The following is a 22480-nucleotide window of genomic DNA, read 5'->3' as shown; positions in this document are numbered from 1 at the left end:
AGATCGACTGAAGATCCACAGCGCACCTAATGCAATCGAAATCAAATGCAAAAATTTTGAAATTTCCAGTTAACTCGAGTAAGTTACATGAAAATCCGGCCAACGGTAAATTAAGATATATAAGAGATTAAGTGCCCTCGTAGGACGACTATAATTCGAGTCGATTAATTTTCCCTTCAATTTGGAATATTAACTGCAATCACAGATTAAACAAACTGATTTCGGGGTGCAGGAGGAGAGAAAATTTACATGCATCGGAACCCAATCAGTTAGCCATCTGACAAAATTAATGAAAAACTCAGGCCATCCCTGAACTAAGTGTACCTCACATTAATCTGAAATGCTCATAGCATTAGAATTAAGCCTGTATCATACGGTATTCGCTCGATCTGTTGAGGTGGAAGCGATTCACAATAATGATAACACGTTTGCGAATTTCCACTTATAATACTCGTATTTCATTCCGACTAGATTCAATGCATTGCGTCGTTTCAAGGGACTGTTCAGTTTGCCCGTAAACATAACACCTTAATTTATGCACACAGATGGTATGCCATTGTGAAACTGTGTAATCAATTAATTTAAAATTCAGTGGGATGCATCCAAACTAGTAGAAAAAGCATATTCCCAGTATTATCAGGAAAACTTTATAATTTGACACGGAAATTTGTACTATAATGGGGAAAATCTGTGAATAAATTGGTATGGGATTCCATTAATATTGACGTGAAAAGTCTAACAAATGATCGCGGTTGAACACATAAAATATACATGCAAATGAAACGTTATAACATTCATCGGATTGGTTTTATCCTGCGTCAATATACTGACCTAATTAAGAACAAATACTCGCACCCATTTTTCATCATAAGTGTATATTCTCATGAACGCTTAGGCAATCAATCTTAACGTGATCTCTTGCCAACACGGAGGAAATCCGTAAACCTGTCTAATTAAAATGTGATGAGAATCAGTCACAAAAATACTGAGGTAATTCGAATTCCGAGAGAGAACAATGTAATTGAAGCAATAACATTGAGGAGGATAAATTACAATAAGTTAAACGCTTAAACTTATTTGAAAACTGAAGTAAGATCTGGTGCTTTCCCGGCGTATTTGATTCGTGAAGGATTCTCGGGTCTTCCACCGGGTCAAGGGTTCCATATTGGCCGACGTTTCGATGCCCGACTCGTGCATCGTCTTCAGGGTCATCAACCCTGAAGACGATGCACGAGTCGGGCATCGAAACGTCGGCCAATATGGAACCCTTGACCCGGTGGAAGACCCGAGAATCCTTCACGAATTATTTGAAAACTGTTTCCAATAATAATGGATTGGTGTTAAGGAGATTTAAATAAAAATTATCTTTCGTAATAATCACTTAAAAAGATAACGGAGTTAATGGCATGAATTTTGAGACAAGATTGAAAAAAAATAGTTCATCTATCCTCCAGAAAAATAGTTTTGATAGATAAGGGTACAGCTTAGCTAGTACCTATTCACCTAAAGGTGGGTGAAATTCACACATTGGCGAAGGGGGAGAAATTCCCTTAACTATGCCGCCTATGGCTTCCCAGGAAGATATAGAACTAGAAAATCACATTGCTTGGACTAAAGGCTGAGGGTGCCCAGAGACGGTACCGGGAATCGAATCCGACACCCTCGAGCAGGATCCCAGAGGTCTAACCACTATACTACCACGTCCTCCATAAGATAATTCTTCTCCGGGAATCGAACCCGGGAGTCGCACTCATGACCCCTGCATCATTCGGCCCCCAAAAGATAATTTCTACCTACACGTAAAATGACACGTAGTTGTATATGGCTCCGAAATTTGGTCAGTGAGGAAAATATTTACCCATAGGTTGATCACTACATTCCAACAAGTGGAGCTCGAGGCGCACTGACCTGCTGTGGGCGTGTCAATTCAGCGACCATTCCGATCCCTCTTCCACTAATTCTCACCCTACACGAAAACTGAGGTCACTTTCTCGTCAAAAATAAATGATGCTGAAGTGGTAGTGATGCAAGTTGAATGACTTTTTGGGCGCTCTCCCCTCGCTGCCATGGGAACGTGAAGTGGCCTATTCAGCATGTGTTGAAACATTCGAGCCAAGAGTGTTTACCGTCACTCAACAAGGTGATACACTTTTCCTGGGGTCTTCCCTAACTTTCATCGCAGCAAACCGGACTGTGGCACACCGCGGATGGGAGAAAGGGCTCGGCGGGACCCTTGCTTGGCAACTGGTTTTCCGGGACAAGTTTCTCTTCCTCTCGTGTTTCCACCGCGCGGGGATCGTCGACGGTCACTTTGAAAATTTCCGGAAAGTGGGCCAGGGGGCGAGGGGATCCAGTTACTCATGCCATCGAACCTCCCTCTCCAGAGCAAGCTTTTCCGATGGCTGAACGCAAACTGGAGGTTGTTAAGCTGACCGAAGGACCGACAAAGTTTCCATAGCATCTCCGCCCACTAGTTTAAGATAACTCTTGACCACGTTATTGATTATTTAGTAACCATTCTCCACCAAAAATTTGGAACACTATGAGTGTAACCACATTGATAAATTGCTGGCTCAATTCTCCATGCATATAGCTTTACATTAGAGCATAGGATGAGCAATATTTTTCCGCAATTATACATTCAGCTATTTGCCAATTTTTCCTTCTAAGCCGACGAAATAACCGAGAGAGGTTATGAAATGGGCGTTAAATAAAAATGCGAAGAAAATGTTGGCGTAAACTTTAAAACGGAGGTTAGTTTCGTATATTTTTGTATAAACCTGGATTTGGGGATGTTGGTGTTCTTTTGAGATGTTGGCGTGAAGAATGGCAGAAAAAATAAAATGGAGGGAAATGAAAGAAAAACAATGAATTCCAGGTATAGTAAGGGGAAAGACGGAGGGTTTATGGGATGATTCAAAGAAGGCTGGACGATTGGATGCAGGGGATACCCGAGAATCAGTGGGATACTGTGAAGACTGGAATGTATGATGGGAAACGAAGCAGAGGTAGGGAAATAAGAGGTTTTTTAGCTGTCGTCAAGGGAGGTGGAAAGTATGCAGATCTGATAAATTATTTATTGCAAATATAGTATGGAGTTAAAGGATATTTTATGTCGTGTTAGCAAGGGTTAAAGAGGCAAAGCAATGTTTAGTACATGGTTCCATCCTAGAGCATTACCCTACCCCGGGAGACTAGTGTTTTATTTTTTCTATTCTACCGGTTACGCTAAGTTTTGCATGGACACAGCTTATAAAATTGCTCCTCACCAAAAACACGACCTGGTATCGGACATAAGGTATGTTCCTCTTCAATTCCGCAGATATTAATTCTATAGCACTTTTTATATTTTATACGAAAGGTATTGACATACTTTTCTGCCATTGGTTGCATCATTACGTTCCATTCGAAGGGGTGTAGTAACTTAGCGGAAAGGACGCTCAGCTGTCACCCATGTCCTTGTACTTGGTACCTTTGTCCTTGTACGTAAATACCTTGGGACTAGCAAGTCTAAAATCCAAGAGGGTGTACTAATTTTCTAGTTTCCCGAAAATCTTATTAAACCAAAGGTGCCGCAGTCAAAGTCTCATTACCCGACACGTGTGAAGCAAAACGATTTATACCTTGGCTGTGGTTGACCTCCATCCTCAACCAATTTAAATTCAACTTCGCGCTGATTGCTGTGATTAGGGAGAGACACGCAACGACTTCCCAACGGATGCCTCTGATCAAATCTCAATGTTATTTTGTTTCGAATCATATTCAGGCCTTTTCAAAAGGCTTTTCATTCGGGTTTTTTCTATGTTCATCATTACTGAGTGGATGACGTTGACTCGACTGGTGCAAGAGTACTGGGCATCCTTGCCATACATGTGAATGACTATAGCAAACACGTCAACGATACAGGAATAAAATAGTCAGTCAAATATTATTCCACAGGCTTATAAACTGAAAAACGATATAAAATATGAATAATGAAAACGGACGAATATTTTTATTTGTTTTCCTCTCTCTCTCCAATGTTCACCTTGAATTTAAAATCTTATTTATAGTTAGTTTGGATGAATTCAGTTATTTATCTGCCAGAGGGTTAGTCCGAATCGATATATTCTGATGTCACGAGAGCTAGTGAGCTCTGGGGGAAAGTCTCTGCTCTGAGTTCTGCCAGCAAGGCAAGAAATAATATAAAAATGATCAGTATTCCCAGTTATCCATGCTCATACCCCACGAGGTAGGTAATGCCATTAAAAAGTCAAATTAATCCCCTATCACTAATTTATTCCCTACTGCTTCCACCACACCATTCATAATTTTATATTTCATTCAGCTACTTCATGACCTGCACGTCTTCGCTAAGGCAAGCACACAACACCAAAAATATAAGTTTATCTTAGCTATAAGTTAACAATCAATATGTAAAATAATTGAAAGAATGTAGAAAATGAATGATAAGTTGCATACCCTACGGTATTTAAGTGATATATACTTCTTTACTCATCGGAGGGGAGCTGCTGGTAACGAGAAGGATAATAACTAAGGCTAAATGAGGTAATTACTACATTATAGACAATAACAGGTAACTGTTTAATGAAAAAAGAAAACATTTTACCCCCTAGCGCCGTCGCATATACTTATTTATGAGGACGCCATGAGTTCTTTCAACCCAATGAAAATAGAGGATTTCACTCCCTCTCCTTCCTTTCGAACAGCGATCGAGTAGGGTAAGGAAACTAGGTGAGGCAATTACTACCACTCGAGTTGTTATCACGAGAGTATGAACTAGAGACAGAGGAAGGAATGTCGTTAGAGTCTTGAACAAGCCGAGGGAGTGGAAAGACGAAGCAAGTAGGAGGAAAATCGCCCCGACATCCCCCAATTGATTCTCAAAGGAAACCTTACCCTCAAATCGAAAAAATGAAAGTCACCCCAAAGAAAATTAATCCGGAAGCTCACGTGGCTCAAACGCGGTTCCACCCTCACTTGTTTCCACGCAGAATCAACCGTCGACTAGGAAGCGGGAAGCAGGTAGGAGAAGTTACGTAAATACGAGCTTCACAATTCGCAAAAGCTGAGCTAACTGACAAAGAGGGAATCGGCCGTCGCCGAAACGGACACGCCGGACAACAGGTGATGGACGGGAAAGGGGAAGAGGGGGTGGAGGGAGCGTGGGTGAAGGTTGGTTGGGGGAGATGGGTTTGGTTTGGAAAAAACAAACAGAAATCAAGATTGAAAGAACGGAGAGTGGCAGGAACCAATAAAACATCCCCAACGGCAAGCAACCATTTTTTCCATGCGAGAGAGAAAGAGAAAGAGAGAGAGCTTTAAATAACTGCGCTGTCCGAAATGATTCGATTGGCGAGCGCAAAAAAAAACAATGGAAAAAACAGAAGAAGAACGCGCCGCGCGGGCTTCACCCCATTTCAAATGTTGAAAAACGCCCTCGTCGAAAAATGTCGACGGATTCCACGATATCAATAAATCAGCGACGTCTACCGTTTAAAAAACCATGTGTTTGAACAGGAACGAGGAAATGACGTAAATGGTATTTTCTCACACATCCTCTGAAAATCGCCCGCATCCGCATGCGGAAATGTTGCCAGGTTACCAAAGCGTTGACTGAGTAAGATATAACAATTAACACCATTATGCATATGTTCAATTTGAATCTGAGAAAGCTCACATCGTTCAAAACAGATGTATTTACCCACACACACATATAGATATATCTATATATATAAAGGAGAGTGTTTGTTTGTATGTATGTAATTTGTTTACTTTTTTCTGTCATAGAAACACAACAACCTCCTGTAATCCATCTAACCCAAAAACATTATGGGAAAAATATAAAGAATCAATGAGTGAGGATATACTGGCTAAAGTTCGAAGTGAAAATCCTACATTGGACATTACGTTTAACTCCGACATTTTTAATAAAACTTTGATTATTTTGGAGGAAAAGTGTATCACCATGGTTAACAAGACTTTAGTGGAACTCGGTCTTTTTGCACCTGTACAAGATCAACAGGGTGTATTTTATCCAGATTATATACGTGAAACTAGCTACAATGTCTTAGACTTAGAAGCATACATCGCGGATAAAAAGCCACTTCTTAATGAAGATCAGAAATTCGCGTACGAAACAATAATGGATCAAGTAGATAAACAAGAAGGAGGTATTTTTTTATGCTGCTGGTGGCACGGGAAAAACATTTTTAATTAATTTAGTTCTCGCTGAAATCAGGGTTCATGGAGAAATTGCTCTAGCCGTTGCATCTTCAGGTATTGCAGCGACATTAATGGAAGGAGGAAGAACAGCCCACTCTGCCCTTAAGTTTCCACTTAATATTTCCCGACAAGAAAATCCCACATGTCATATAAATAAAACAAGCGACCAGGCACAAGTTCTTATAGAATGTAAATTGATAGTATGGGATGAGTGTGCGATGGCTCATAAAAAATCTCTTGAGGCCCTCAACGCTACACTTCAAGATCTTAGAGGAAACTGCAGTTTAATGGGGGGAGGTCTGGTACTCCTGTGTGGAGACTTCCCTCAAACTCTGCCTGTCATTCCAAAATCGACTCCAGCCGATGAAATTTATGCCTGTTTGAAACATTCTGTTCTATGGAATCATGTCCAAGAAATTAGCCTTAAACAAAACATGCGAATCCTCTTAAGAGATGGGAATGCTCAAAATTTTGCAAATAAACTTTTGGAGATTGGAGAAGATAGATTAGTTATTGAAGCATCTGGTATGATAAAATTGTCATCAGATTTATGTGTATCGGTGAAAACTGTCCGCGATATGATACAAGCAGTCTATCCTAACGTTAATCAAAATTATAAAAATTTAGAATGGTTGCGAGAAAGAGCCATTCTTGCTCCTAAGAACGATGATGTTAATGAAATTAACAAGGAGATACTGGCCATGCTGCCAGGAGACGTGATTGAATATAAATCGGTTGATACCGTAGTGGATGCTAACGAAGCCGTCAATTATCCAACGGAATTCCCAAATTCACTTGATCCAGCTGGATTGCCACAACATCACCTTATACTTAAAGTAGGATCTCCAATCATTTTATTGCGAAATTTAGATCCACCAAAACTCTGCAATGGGACACGATTGCGTGTGACAAAATTAATGAAAAATATAATCCAGGCAGTCATTTTAACTGGAAAAGGAAAAGGTGAAATAATTTTTATTCCACGGATACCTCTAATCCCAACTGATCTTCCCTTCAACTTTAAAAGATTACAGTTTCCAGTCCGGCTAGCTTTTTCAATTACCATTAATAAATCACAGGGACAGTCTTTAAAGTTTCGTGGTGTTGATCTAAGATCGCCATGTTTTAGCCACGGGCAACTTTATGGTGCTTGCTCCAGAGTAGGTTCGCCTAAAAATTTATGTATTCTTTCTCCTGGATATGAAACAAAAAATGTAGTTTATAAACAGGTGTTAAATAAAAAAGATTCTTAAATTTGTATGAAGTAGTGTATTATTGTACTTTATAATTTGTTGTTTTTATTTATGTAGTATATTTATATTATTGTTTCTCCCTAACCCGTGCAAAGCCGGGTATTCAGCTAGTATATATACTATATACACACACATATAATTGTGTGTATATATATATATGGATACATATATTATTGGTATATATGTATGTGTGTGTTTATATATATATATATATATTAATTATTGTCTGATATTAATAACTGGTGTTAATAACGTTTATAGGTGGTACAAAATCTTGTAAGATGGCGGAGAAAATGCCAATGACGAACCTCATTGTGGACACTCCAACAGATGAAAAAGTTGAGGCAGAGAAGAAAATTATTTTGAAAATTCTTCAAATCACAAACAGAAGATGCGGAGGAATTTGGAACATCGGTTAGCTTGCAATTTTTCGAATGTTTTGGGCATCAGACGTGTGACCGCGAAATTCGTTCCGAAACTGACCAGAAGAACCGTTGCATGAGCATCGCTCAGGAGGTGTCAATCATGATCCTTATTTGTTCAAAAGGATCATAACTGGAGACGAATCAATGTTATATGGTTATGGCGTCGAAACCAAAGCCCAATCGTCCCAATGAAAGAATCCAGGACAGCCAAGACCGAAAAAAATCACGCCAAGTTCGATCAAATATCAAAATTTTGCTCACTGTTTTCTTGGATTACCGTGGCGTAGTGCATCAGGAGTTATTACCAAAAGGTCATACAGTAAATAAGTGGTATTACCTTGAAGTTATGCGCCGTTTTCCAGGAGCAATATCCGTATTGTGGAATCCGTATTGTGTGCGTCCGGAATTGTGGAAAAACAATTCATGGCTTTTGCATCACGAAATTGCACCTGCTCATTAAACGTTCCTTGTGAGCCATGCCATGGTGGCATATCCACCAGATTTCGCCCCCAGTGAATTTTTCCTGTTCCCAAAACCGAAGAAACATATAAAAGGGTGGAGATTAGCAACGCTTGAGGAGATAAAGACTGCATCGCTGGAAGAGCTCAAGGCTATACCATTAGGTGAGAATTGCTTCGAGGATTAGAAAAAGCGTTGGAAGAAGTGTATAATATCTGGGGGGGTTTTCTTTGAAGGGAACAACTTGGAAATTGAAGAATAAATGAATATTTATTTCATAAATATGTGAAGTCACCTTACTTTTTCAACACACCTCGAATATATGTATGATATTTTCATTCTCTGAACACATGATTCCCTAAAAATGTCCATTTCCGACCTCAAAGCTTCATCCTGTCTTTTTCATTTCTACTCTTTCCTCCTCACAAAAACCTTCCTAGATATAAACTTATCATTAATAGAAAATAACATTCCACACTTCTGTACATATAAAACCGTCTGTGGTTTCTGGGTTCCGTGTCGCAAAGAGGACACAGAATCTGCAACCATCCCGACTCCCTTGATGAATTCCTCTCAAAACAACACCATTCCCTCCTCCCATGACGTTAACTTGAATCCCTCCTAACAAAAGAATCCTGAGTCATGCTTACTCCGCCAAACCTTCCTCCACCACAGAAATCCACCCTCTTTCAATTTGTACCACATACTTCCCTGACCTATAGTCTCTGAGATCAATTCTAAAAAACCTCTACGATATCCTCAGAACCACAACTCCAGCACCAACCTTTCTTCCAAATGCCCCTCCATTATTTTCAAACGCCCCTCAAACTTATCAGATCTTTTAAAATCAACCAATCCACTCCTTAAATCGCCGCCGCATCCCAAAGCCACTCCCATGCCCAGCAATAAATCTAGATGCAAAAGATGTCCTATTATCAAAACCCGGACCCCATTCCTCTCCCACCCACTTTTTAACTCTCACCTACAAATTCCCTGCACCTCGTGCACTACAACCAAGTTACTTTTTATATTGTAAAATGGACCAAATCCCTAAATATTAGAATCAATAACCACCGTGCCTCCCGCGAGAATTTTTCCCTGATTGGGATGCTCCCGATCCCCAAACACGCCTCCGAACACAACACTATACTTAAATGCTAATGTGTTTCCATTCTGGCATCCCTCCCACCCCCTGATCCTCCACTGAAACTCAAAACTATAGAGTAACCCTTCATCTGGCTCTTGGATTCCTGAAATTGCCCAGGTATTTATATTAGGCATTAATTATTCTAATCTCGAGACATTTTCATCCCCCATCCACTACTTGCAAGTGTAACAGGCCTGTGTGCATCAATAGCCTCTACTTAAACGGTTGACGACAAAAAAAATACGCATAAAAACATTTACGTACATATAATTGCATATAGAAACATTTTTTATTAAAAGAAATCATTAAAAATTTAAAAACGTTGCAAAAATCACGGACGGGGCACGCGAAGGTCTCTTCGCTGACAATACTGAAGTATTACTTAATAAAATGACCTTTTGCGGAAATTGTTCCTTCTTTTGGTATTTGTGTTTGTATATACATATATATATATATATATATATATATATATATATATATATACATATATATATATATACATATATATATATATATATATATATATATATATATATATACATATATATATATATACATATATATATATATATACATATATATATATACATATATATACACACAAATATATATATATAAATACTATAAAATATGATACTATATATACGTATAATATAATATATATGAAGATCATTTGCTTTCCTTTGAATGTGAATCAATTAACTAGAGAAAAAATAACCCCACCAACTGGAGGTTTATATTCGCCATCGACTCATATCGTAATCAAAATAAAGTCTCATTAGGTAAATTATGCATTCCCCATCACTTGTTTACAAATGAATGTGGTGAAACCGAGCTTTTTAATCGGACTGAAGGGTAATGATATGCAGGAGGCAGATCAAACAGAAAGACAGCGAAACAAGATATCCCTTAATGAGGGTATTTTAATCCAAATTTTTTAAAATTGAAATTGGATGGATATCATTTGAGAACATTGAATACATTCGAAAAGCCTGATGATACTTCAAACTTCTCTCGTATATCAAGGACGCGAAATGATGTAGGGATGCATAAGAGGGTGGGGGGAGATGAAGCGGCTGTAGCTTATCCTAAAAGCTTTCATCTGCGTAACGAATTGGCGAGTAACTCAACACCGTTGTGAAAAACGACGAAGTGAATCCCAGCGGTGAAGCCGTCTCTCGACTTGGATCGTAAACAAAGTGGAGAGGAAGGTGCGAGAGAAAGGCGCGCGAAACGAGTGTTTTGACAACAGTACGGTTCCGCGGAACGAAATAGTTCCGCACACCTCTTAGTCAAATCCGCCCGAAACTTAATCGCAACAATGAGGGTAATGCGATCAGTATGCCTTCTATTAAATCGCCATTTTCCGACGAATCACTTTGAAAACAAACACGCTCACAAATGCATACGAATAAGAAGGATAAATGGATGAAGTAAATGGGTTTAATGCAAACCCCTTCAGCTTGCACGCAGCATAAAATAAAACAAAAAAATACAAGAGTGGCACGTACCACAAATACCGTCAGAGTGTCATTAAAATGTCATTTGTTTAAAGAATATATATAATCATGATTGACAATACTATTAACTATACACTGGAAACTAAATACGAAACTTAATTTGGGAAGAACTAAATGTACAAATTAAAGCCACTGGGGATTTCATAAAAGAGGCTAGGTTTCTTGATGATCAAGAGAGAAATATCCAGTCAGCATTGTGGTTACAATCACTTGTGAGTGCTTTAAAAAGTAAGTACGTTGTTATGAGATGAGAACAAATACAAGTAAAATGATAGATATGACGTTTACTGTCAAGCTAAGCAGAAGGTTAAAAATGAGGGAAAATAATAGAGCAGGTGGAAATGCTTATCAATCTCGAAGAGGTTCTGGACAAAAATGGTCAAAGTAGTAGGTACATGAGAAGAAGAAAGGAAAAGATCAAAGATATTTCACAAGGAAGAGGGAGTCGATAACAGGAACGTTGAGTAAAGACATTAAAAAATGGCTCGTATAAGCTTTGATATGGAGCGTACTTATGCACGGTGAGGAAACATGGTCATTGAAACAGGACGATACACTTAGATTGAAGGCTTTTGAAAAGTGGGTGTGGAGAAGGATGGAGAGGGTGAAATGGAAGGAAAGGAAAACAAATTGAATTCTGTGTATGTTGGAAGAGGAGAGGGGATTGCTGGGATAAATCATTAGGAGACAGAAAAAAAGGATGAAGGGCGTATTGACCGGGAGTGGGATGTTGAAGACTGTAATAGAGGAGTGAATATTAGGCAAATGAGGAAAGAGTAGGAACAGGGCAAGGATGTTGGACGGGATGAAGGGAGGAAGAAATTACTCAGAGATGAAGAGGGACCTGATGTAGAGTAGGATGCTGGGTGGTATGTTGTCTTAGGAGAAACAAAATATTTATTTGGTAGTCGTGTCCATCCAAAAGCCTACCTTAACCGGTAGATTACCTTATAATAAAAAAAGGGGAAGACAAACGACAGAGTTTAAAAAATATGGTATAACAGTACTGTGTTGTATCTTGATTACCGTCATCCCACCTCAAAGACCTAGGTTCGAATCTTGAATCCCTTACTTAGGGTACCATGTAGAGAGAGAACATTAAGTTCAGTAGAATCCTCATCGGATGGAAAGTCAAATTGTGTGTCCCTAGAAGTCTTTGATTAAGAGTAGGTTAATGACGTTTTCTGGTTTCTATCGGCGTATTCTTCCCTATTTCCTTGGAAATCCTACCTCCACCATAATAACCCACCTATTGGTAATGAGGCTGATGATCTCAGCTGATACCATCTAGTAACTAGCACCACCAAATTTTAGAGAACTTAAAATAAGATACGAGTAACTTATTTGAGTAGGCATCAAAAGGTACCAACCTTGCATGTATGAGAAAATATGGAAGTTTTTGGAGTATAAAATAATCTAAGGTTACCATCAAGGAAGAAGGTCGTCTAAAAGTATGGATCCATGGAGCACTCAATGGATCAAAGGCATGAACCATTGAAAAAAAACACTTTTTTCCTACCCTCTAGCTCGGTCGCATGCAGTTATTCTGATCCATTATTGTCCGTGGGAAAAATGACACCTGAAACTTTTCGATTCTACACTTTCTACACTTTATCTCTCTGATCTCATTTTCCATATCTCTTACAGCGCAATAATTTTGGGCTATAAATACATTTTCAACATCATCTATAAAAATATCTCCTTTCAATTTCCAGAAGAGATTGTTCTTCATCTAACCTTCCTCCATTTCGATCTTTCCTTATGGAGAGTGCTCATTGCAAGCTGCAAAAGAAGTGTTGCGTATATTTTATAGTGATAAAAATAAAACGAAAAATGTTTTATGAATATTTTTGGCATACATTCAAAATATTAAATTTGCCAATCTACGATATTTTTTCCAGTTGGCGTATTTAGTTTCCTTCAAAAAGATAAAAACATCCTCATCAAAATGAAAGTATTTAATGCATCAACTTTGTGAAATACTAGTAGATGAATTTATGACGCAAACTAATCGACAATGACACCGGTATTAACGTTAAAAGGTTCTCACGTAACAGGAACCGAAACAGCAGAAAGGAAAAAGAAGCGAGCTAGCCTTCAAAATTCCCATTCGGAGTGACGGCGGTGGAACAAAAAAAAGAAAACAGAAGCGAAGCACATTCAGCTTATAAGAAAAAACAGAAAACAAAAGCGAAACACATTCCGCTTATTGTTTCCGCGAAGTATCGCCGAGGAGAAGCCGGCGAAAGCCACTTATCCTCCCGATCCCATTACGCCTCTAAAAAAGTCTCTCCTCGTCTCCCGGGGACATTCGGGAGATGCAGAAAGGATAAATTTTCCACCGCGCGGCGGTCTTTTGCTAAAATGGGAAGGGGAGGGGGGGGAACGGCGCTTTCTTTTATTTTCCCTTTCGGCGGCGGAATGCGATGCGAAAACATCGCCCGATTCGAGCGACGGGAACCGCGCCAGCCCGGGATTCACTTGTGGAGCGATTGCAAAGAAACAAAAAGTGAAAAATGAAACAAAAGAAGTGAGCTTCTTGTAAGATAGTTCATGTTCGAAGCGCCGAACAACAGACGGTTTCAAACAACTGACGATCAACTAGCGAAGTTGTCTAAATGGCCTAAATGCTGTGTCATACTCAAGCTCAATGTAAGCTATTGAATGATGTTATCCTATTAATTGGTACGTACAAGGGCAGATACTATTAACTCTGTGTGCCAAAACTTATTTGCCAAGAAATCAGTTTTTTAACGACCAATTTTTACGGTAATCGAAATTGGTCATTATAAAATATCTGGGAGAAAAAACACGCTGAATTTAAGCAAATAACATTAGGAATTTTGAAAACACTTTTGGTACAGGGTAAAGAAAAACACGAATGGAAGCATACATAGTAGAAAACAAGGGATAAGAAACTGAATACAGAAATATATGAGTCGAACACTATTACCAATGTGCGTATGTGTAAGAGCATGTACTCATACAAACATTGTGTGTGGGCGTGTGCATATATATATATATATATATATATATATATATATATATATATATATATATATATATATATATATATATATACACAGACATTCAAACACGAAATCCCGCCCCAAACGGGGGAACAAATACTCATTTATATAGAAACAAGGACGAACACAGGAGAGGTGGGGAAGGCGGAATCAAGCAGATCACGAATGCAAAAATATTTCCTAGGCCGGGATATCTTATCTCCTGTGTTCGCCCTTTACATGCGTTCCTCTCCCTTTTCCTTATATCTGTTTATATATATATATATATATATATATATATATATATATATATATATATATATATATATATATATATGTATATACATGATTTCGTCGAAGTAACACGGAGGTGTTGAATAAAAACTTGAACAACAACAAGCAATATAAGAACATATAAAAAGAACACTCACACGTTGAAAAAACCATAAACACAGAAATCAACGCAAAGGTTGGTTGGGTAGGTGACGGTAGTGCCACCAGTACTAAGCCCGACGGCGTTGGTATTCACACAAAAGACCTAGAAAGAATATATACATATATATATATATATATATATATATATATATATATATATATATATATAATATGTAAATGTATATATAATATATATATTCCAAATTAATGTAATAGGAAGAGAACAAATTTCATAAAAATATGAAATAATTGAGCTGTGGCCATTTAACTAAGTACGTGGGTATAAAATTAAACTTACTTATTCTGTTTTTTTTATTTTTTGGCAAGTGTCAATTATGCTTTGGAGCTGTATTGAGGGATCATTTTTTTGTAATTCAATTGTGAAAATTTGTATATAATGTAATTTTTTTCACGTCCTGTAAGCTTCCTTTAGTAGTAACATAACGTTTTAGCTAGTTGGTTTAAATGGTAAACTTGTTTAACTGATAGTTTAACTGGTACGCGTAGATTTTTAGTAGATCCCGGCACTTCACACCACTGCGCTCCCAAGTCCTGTCTACTAAAACTCAAAATACAGGGTTCGTCCGGAAAATAAGTGTACTGATTTTTTCCCGCCGCTCCAGGCGCGCCCAGCACCGCTCTGACGGGCTGCGATTGGAGGAGGGTATGTTGGCAAGCGACGCTGAAAAAGGCAGTCGGCTCTGAGCTGTGGTGTAGTGAGGAGCTCTGTTAACGCGAACCTCCACGCTCGACCTACGTCACGGAACGCGATGCCGAAGCAGCGTTATTCCATCAAATTTGCGGTAAAGCTTGGGAAATCGTCTACCGAAACTGTCGGTATGATTAACCAGGCTTACGGGGAGTCAGCCATGTCCAGAAACATGATCTTTCGGTGGCACAAGATGTTCGTGGAGGGCAGAGAAGAGGTCGACGACGAACCACGGCCTGGACGCCCATCAACGACACTCACCGACGAAAATGTGCGAAAAGTTCGCGATGTACTGAACTCTGATCGTCGTCTTAGTGTTCGGATGATAGCAGAGCAGTGTAATCTTCGAAAACAAGTCGCCCGCGTCCGGCCAGCGATCAAAAACATCTGGCGGCTGCATCACGACAATGCGCCGTCTCACACCGCGCTTGTCGTGTCGGACTTCTTGGCCAAGCACGGCGTGGCAACGCTGCCGCACCCGCCCTACAGCCCGGACTTGGCACCACCGGACTTCTTTCTGTTCCCGAAGATAAAGAGGAGTTTGAAAGGAACGCGATACGGGACTTTGGACGCCGTCAAAGAGGCCGTGACGACGTGTCTTCGAGAGGTTCCCGATGATGCCTTCGCGAGAGCGTTCCAGGAATGGGAACGCCGCTGGAACAAGTGTATCGACTCACAAGGGTCCTATTTTGAGGAATATTAGCTTAAGATATGTAAAAGTGTAATAAATTTTTTTTCCTGAGCTCAGTACACTTATTTTCCGGACGAACCCTGTATCCTTAGATCCCATTTTATTATTACGTCAATTCGTTCTTTAGCTTTGTCTCATTTAAATTCACTCAGCCTGTTGTCCATCCCCCCACCCGTCTCACTTAATCTACCAAAATTATCGTCCTTTCATGATCATCTTGAAAATCCCGTTGCATCTCTCTGTGTTCTGCATCCAGCTCTCCTGCCGTCTCCAAATTTGTGTCCAAAGCCCTCTCTCCTCAAATATCACTCCCAGAATCCTAAAAATGGTTTTGCTTTCCGAAAATTTAAATTATCCTCTAAGTTTAATCCCTTCTATTTCAAAAAGCGCAACTCTTTGCGTATATCCCCAGTTAACAATTGAGTTATTGTATACTTCCTATTAGAAATATGCTGTTCAAAGGATTCTCCTTCCGAGGATTTGAGGTAAGTCTCCCTGCGTCTCATCAAAATTTGGTTTTATTCGACTGATTTAAAATTGAAAAATCCTTTCCCAGTCTCTTTGCAAACACTTTAATGATATTTTTTATGTCAAAAAATATAATAACTCAAAGATGTCAGTCTTTCAGAAATTAATTTTTTATTCCATTTCCGAAGAAAACTGCCATTTAGCGCTGACGTTTTTATAGAAAAATTGCACTTTATTCATGCACGAAAACGGGAAAAAAATGTTCAAAATCACGTTCCGTAAGATCAAGTTTCTTCTTCGCTTTAACGGTTTAAACTTTACGTTATGTACCATTCTCAAAGCCCTAATTTTCCCAATGAAATAGCCCACTTAATTAAGAATTCGCTTGTAAACACTCACTACTCCAACGTACCACTTTACGGCGAGTCGGAGTTAGGTCTGGCTCACAGTGAGCGTGGTATTAATGCTTTCATTGCAATTTTAAGAGATTATCAAACTCAGATCTCTTCTTCATCCATACTTTACCTCTCAAGCCACCACAAGGGCATGTGGCGGGCGGTGCTAAGGCACAAGCCATACACCCATGGACCTAAAAATATCATTTCTTGCAAGAATATGCATATATTAACATGCATTGCACAAATGAGTATTTTCATTTTTATTCTTGTACAAAACTCTTGTGCACACCCACGCGCCAACGAAAAACAAGAAATATATATATATTTATATATATACACATATATATTTACACACATATATACATATATATATATATATACATATATATTTACACACATATATACATATATATATATATATATATATATATATATATATATATATATATATATATATATAGCCATAAACACAGTAATCAACCCGAAGGTCGGTTTAGTAGGTGATGGTAGAGTTCACCCAGTACTAAACCCAACGGCGTGTTAAATTCAAACACATCAGGGTAGGGGGACCAGTTCCTTTCCCTGTGCCGGTTATGGTTTCCCAGGAAGATCTGGTACCCGAAAATTCACGTAGCTTGGGTGGAGCTGCAGGTGTCTATAGACTTAACCAGGAATCGATCCGGGCCCCTCCGGTCAGTAGTCCAACGCTCTACCCCCTGGACTACCGGGACCCTCTGTGTGTATATATAAATAAATAAATATATATATATATATATGTATGTATGTATGTATGTATGTATGTATGTATGTATGTATATGTAAATGTATATATATACTCATATATACAGAAACAGATATAAGGAAAAGGGATAGGAACACATATAAAGGACGAACACAATAGAGGTGGGGAAGGCGGAATCGAACGGATCACAAGAGTAAAAAATTTCCTCAACCGGGACTCGAACACCGGATCTTTCCACTTGCCGGGCGGATGCTCTTAACCACTTGAGCTATCGAGGATAGTCAATTTACCCTGAGATCCGTGGGTCTAATATGTCGCCAAGCGCCCCGATTCTTTCAGCCAAGAGATGGCGTCAGGGGGCTGTTTCACCCACCAAAGGAGAAATAGACAATACACAAGGAAAGGAAATATATATATATATATATATATATATATATATATATAAACATATGCAGAATAATTCCCTCGGTTTTCTAAGAAAACTAAGGAGTCCTATGTCTCTCTAAAACTCTTAAATTTTTTCCAGATCCCTTCGTTAATCAAGGCTCTCCCGACCTAATTCCTGTAAATATACATGCATTAACATATCGTCAGATCAGGTCCAATGGCGGCGGGATATTAAATTTGAAAAGATGAAACGGATACGATAATAAAAACGCCAAATGACAGAGTGAATGGAATCCAACAAGGAAAAAAATTCTGCATGTCCAATTCTGGCAACCATTTTCCTAGGCTCACGAGAAAATAAAGGTCCTTCCGTTCCTTATCCCAAACACTGAAAGGCACCATCAACAAAGGAATGGCGTCGATTTGGAGAGAGGGAAGGAGAAAGGAAACCGATTTCTAGGCCTCGTGGGATTCTGGCAAAAATGGGATTCACGGCAAGCTCAAAGAGGGTATTCCCAGAGAAAATGCAGCAGTATTAGCGGAGAGATTGGCACTCACACGCCCGGACGACTTTGGCGTAAATCCTCCTCCAAGCGTTTCCGTCCCAGGTAATCTTTATTTTCCCTTCAGCCCTTACCCCACGTTTTACCGAGTGCACGTGAAATAAACGGGGATGGACGATTAAAAAAACTCCCTCTCCTTTCCATCCGTCCGTCTCCAACTCTTAGGCTAGCACGGAATTCGACGTCAGAACATTTTACCAGGAAAGGGAAATCTTTGGTCTCGTTTTCTCCCTTCCGGGAAGTTTCATTCACGAAACTTAGGTTGTTACCTTTTCTTATAAGTTACGTAGCTACCAATAACCGATGTTTTATTCGATTGAAAGATGGCGTACAACTTTTCCTAGATGATTTACACGCATATCCCATGGACGCAACGGATAAAAAAGGGTTTTTGAATTTCAGCGAACTTAGTGAGAGCTTTTCATAGACTTTGGAAAACAATAAGAAAATAGGTTTACCCTGTTATCTTTATCACCAATAGTTATAATTTATACATGTATATATATATAATTTATTGTATATATAATAATTTATTTATATATATATATAATATTGCACGAAAATCCCACGGATAAGTATGATAATTCAAACGAAGGAGTGACATGGCAATAGTTTATAAAAATTTAGAAAAACAAGACACACGTTTTCCAAATTTTCGCTGGCATGACCACCTTCCTCTGGGCAAAGAAGGAACTGAGGAGAAGGTATCAAGAAAAGTGGACAAGAAGACGAGGGCGCTGGATGAAAGGGGAAGGCGAGGAAAGTTTTGGGAGGGGAATATTTGGTAGAGTGGAATTGATATGGTAGGTTTGGGAGCGAAGGACGAATGAAAATATCTGGAGGTTGGAGGAATTAATGTCTGATATTAATCCCTGACTAGTTCCAGGAGTCGAGGAGCAAGATACATGCCTGTTCTACTGTTTCCAGTCAGAGCGGAGGGTGAGAGGGATGCAATAATAGAGACACTAAAGCATTTATCAAAGACAGTGTTAAGTTCGGAGGCGTGCTGTGGGATTGGTAACATTCCAAATAGGGAAGAATTCCTGTACGAGACACAGTAACTATTAATCATAATTTTTAGGGGTATGGTACACTGTTCAATCTAGTTAATTACGTACTTAATGACCTGTAAGTGTCCTTTTGTGTATTTGTATTTAATTTGTTAGCTTATGCAATCTCACTCCTTAATTTGAATTTTATGTATCATTATATTTGAAAGGTCACATTAAAAACTGTTCCTATCTGTGTCATATGTGCTACTTTTTAATAATTGGCCATTTTAATATTAACTTTTTCAAAACTTGGTTTCCCATCATGTTGGAGGGTTTCATAAAAATCTTAGTAGTGCCAGTGATCCAGGTCGGGAAATATATAATGCGAAGATTTATGTGTATGTGCTAGCTTGGAATAAGGTCACATGCCCTTGGATTTCCATGGAAGGAGGTGACTATACAATGTCTACAATGTTCTCGGGTTTGAGAAAGAGATTCGGATATTTTGATCATTGGGAAAAGCCTTTGAATTATTTTTTGTCAGAATTTTCTATGAGAGAAGTTGCGTGCTCTTTTGTTAAATAATTGTACTGAGAAACGTCTTGGCCAGATATTATGATTTTCTGTTGTAGTGTTTTGTGAAAAGAAGTGAAAATATACTTCAAAGTTTATCATTCCAATGCACACAATGTAAAGCTTTGTATTTTATGTTATATTTTTAATTAATCTCTGATTCATGCAGAATTAAAATCGGGATGCTTTTCTTTATTTCTAAATAAATAAAACAGTAATAAAAGTTCTTATATTTCAAATATAACAGTATATTAAACAACGTTTCCATGGATAGTAAAATTAAAATAAGGAACTAGTTGAAGGAATTCGACCTTGAGCTGTTACATATTTGTTACATATCTGAGTCGACCGGTAACCTATTACCTCGGCGATCGATCCACCCCTATGTCGGTTTTTGATTTCAGATGCATAACACACTCCAATTCGGTGACTATACATGCTCTAACATGCGAGTATGCTCATCATGTGAGTGTGCTCATCGGGGAAAACATATCCTGTCAAATTTAATCATAAAAATTATCTTTTTAACAATTATAGTATGTCTATGAAAGGTTTGTATTGCGACTCATTTGTACGAAGTATCTATTACGCTCGCAGTTAATAAATTCGCATGCTTGCAAACAATTTTTTTTACTTTTTCTCTCTCAGGAGAGAGGAATAAAGATTTTAATTCTATTCATATCCTACGTGCCATCAATAGGGTGTGTGGCATGGGGTGATCACAAACCAGACTACCCTTGACCCAAAACAGCTTTCCATCCTAGCGTGGTCAGACAAACGTTATTTTATTCTGATCTCAAATAGTTCGTGGCAATAATGAAATTCTCCAATCAATAGAAAGAAAGCTGTTTTGTGTCAAGAGTAGCCTCGTGTGTAACCATCCCCTGTCACACACCCTAGTGGTGGCTTGCAGGGTACTAAACTTACTAAAACTAAAAACTGAACTTCATCCAAAACACCTTTCCTCTGTTCCTCACTCTACCTCGCTTTCACGGCGTTGTAACCTCTGTACCACAAACTTCACAGCATTCCACTTCTCTGCATGTATTCTGCATCCACTTATCATACTTACTTCGAATTTATCCAAACGGCTGTATCTCTTCCTCTTGAACCATGCCTACGACTTCATAGTTTATTTCCTTGCCGGCCATTTTATTTCCTCTATTTATGTACACGTCCAACTCTCTAAACCATCCAATTATACGCTTATTTGCATCAAGGACCAAGTTTCCGAACCTTAAGAAACTACGCTCAAGTTTTCACTAGCCTTTGTATTCCATCTTCACTTAAGATGTCTGCCATCGAATCCGGTCACCTCTGCAAAATTCAATTTTTGAAATGTCCCTTTGAAGTATTCTGCCCGCACGCATCCACAACACTTCTAAATTAAAAGGCAAACTCTTCTAATTTATGCTATCCAAATTTATTGCATATTTTAGCCTTCGTATTCCTCCCTTTCCCCTCAAAAACACTGTTTGAGCATCTCCCCTCCGCGTAGATACTATCTCTCCTATCGCACCGAGATGGACTATAGACCCAATTGCGAATAAGACCACGCGCGTTTCGATCATGTTATTTAGAAGGGGCTATAGGTGATAAAACCCAAGCAACCAAGGCAGTGTTTTTTTACGGGGTGCAGCAAAGTTCGAAGGGAAAATTTGAACTGCAAACTGCATAAAAAGAATGACAAAAAGGTTGATGAGCATACAGGATTGGAGGAGAAGAAAAATAAACTGAATAAGTTGTGGAAAGAAGCGCGTCTTCGGTAGTTTTTTCGTACATGATTACATTCGCATTTATGTCTGCGCATAGTCCGAGGGCAGACCGAGTCACAAGAAAGTAAGGGCACGGGAGGAGGAAGAAGGCCCAAGGAAAAATATGACATGGAAACAGAGAAAGGAGAAAGGAAGAAGGGATGGAAAATTCAGGATTACCGCATTTCGGAAGGAAACACCATAATGAACCTGCATTAAAAACTACCACCCAATTAAACTCCCCCTAAGAACATTCGTCGATGTAAAATATTATTATCATTAATATTCAACCGGTTAAGGTAGGGTTAGGATGGAAAAAATCTATACAACTGCTGGTAAATACATGTATTTCCCTCTCCAAACAAAAAACACAACCAACATCCTAATCTACGTAAAACAAAGTCCCCATTCATCCAGTCCAACATCATTATCCTGTTCCTTCCCTTTACTCGTTTGCCTAACATTCTCCCCTCTATTACAGTCTTCAACATCCCACTGCCAGTCAATACCCCCTTCATCCACTTTTCCTGCCTCCATAGGATTTCTCCCAACAATCTCCTCTCCTCACCCACCATACCAAGTACTTCCTCGTTTGTTTTCCTTTCTGTCTACTTCACTTTCTCTACAGCGCAGTATAACTTACGAATTCGCGGACTGGACCTTGTGCAAGTTGACAAAATTGAGATACCGTTGCTGCCGACAGAGCCCTTGGTATGTGCAAATGACAAGGC

General features: G+C 38.9%; 1 long non-coding RNA gene across 2 annotated transcripts in view; it reads right to left on the bottom strand.

The window, feature by feature from the left end:
- LOC139696118 (uncharacterized) overlaps window positions 1-22480 on the bottom strand; it is a 164653-nt gene that overhangs the window by 62078 nt on the left and 80095 nt on the right. The window lies entirely within an intron of this gene.

This window comes from Hetaerina americana, unplaced genomic scaffold (genome assembly GCF_022747635.1).
Source record: "Hetaerina americana unplaced genomic scaffold, ioHetAmer1.1.p SCAF_68, whole genome shotgun sequence".
Taxonomy (NCBI): domain Eukaryota; kingdom Metazoa; phylum Arthropoda; class Insecta; order Odonata; family Calopterygidae; genus Hetaerina; species Hetaerina americana.
The sequence above is the reverse complement of the archived record's forward strand: the minus strand, read 5'-3'. Positions and strand labels throughout refer to the sequence as shown.